Here is an 873-nt window from a genome sequence, read left to right as displayed (position 1 = left end):
ATCCTTAATATTTTTAAAGCTCCTTATTTTTCATTGAACAAATGGTACCATAATCCACGTAATTAATTTTCTATTGATGGTGCCATAATTTGTGCAACCAATTTTCTATTGATGAGTGTTTCCAGTCTTTGCTAAAATGAATACTTTGTACACATATTATTTCACACTATAGTTTTGTCACTTCCAAAATGTTATATTAATGGAATCATACAGTATGTATGTTTTTGACAATACTTGTCTTTTTTCACTCAGCATCATATTCTCGAGACCCATCTGAGTAGTGTTGCATATATTAATAGTTCATTCCTTTTTATGGCTGAGTAGTATCCATGGTATGAATGAACCATAATGTGTTTATCCAGCCATTCATTGAAGGTTGTTTTCAGTTTTGGCTATCCTATATAATAAAAGCCTAGCATGCAAATTGACCAAACGGCAGAATGACTGGTCACTATGATGCACACTGACCAGGAGCTGCCCCCAGCTCAACACAGGAGCTGCCCCCAGCCCGTAGGCCCCAGGCCAGCCGAGGTGGGTGCCAGAGGGGGTCCCCCTACCCCGATCGCCCCGCCGGTCGCCCCACAGATCAGCCCTGATCGCTGGCCAGGCCTAGGGACCCTACCCATGCATGAATTTCATGCACCGGGCCTCTAGTTGAAAATAAAGCTGCTATGGACATTTGTGTGTAGTTTTTTTGCATGGACATACATTTTCATACCTTTAGGAGTATGAATTCTGGGTTATATGTAAAGGGTATTTTTCACTTCATAAGAAACTATTTATATAATAGAATATACAAAAATTCTTATATGTTTATAAGAAACTATATATAAAACTATATTTATTCTCCTCTCTCTCTCTCTCTCTCTCTCT

This window comes from Myotis brandtii, unplaced genomic scaffold (assembly GCF_000412655.1).
Source record: "Myotis brandtii unplaced genomic scaffold, ASM41265v1 scaffold485, whole genome shotgun sequence".
NCBI lineage: Eukaryota > Metazoa > Chordata > Mammalia > Chiroptera > Vespertilionidae > Myotis > Myotis brandtii.
This window is presented reverse-complemented; position numbering follows the sequence as displayed.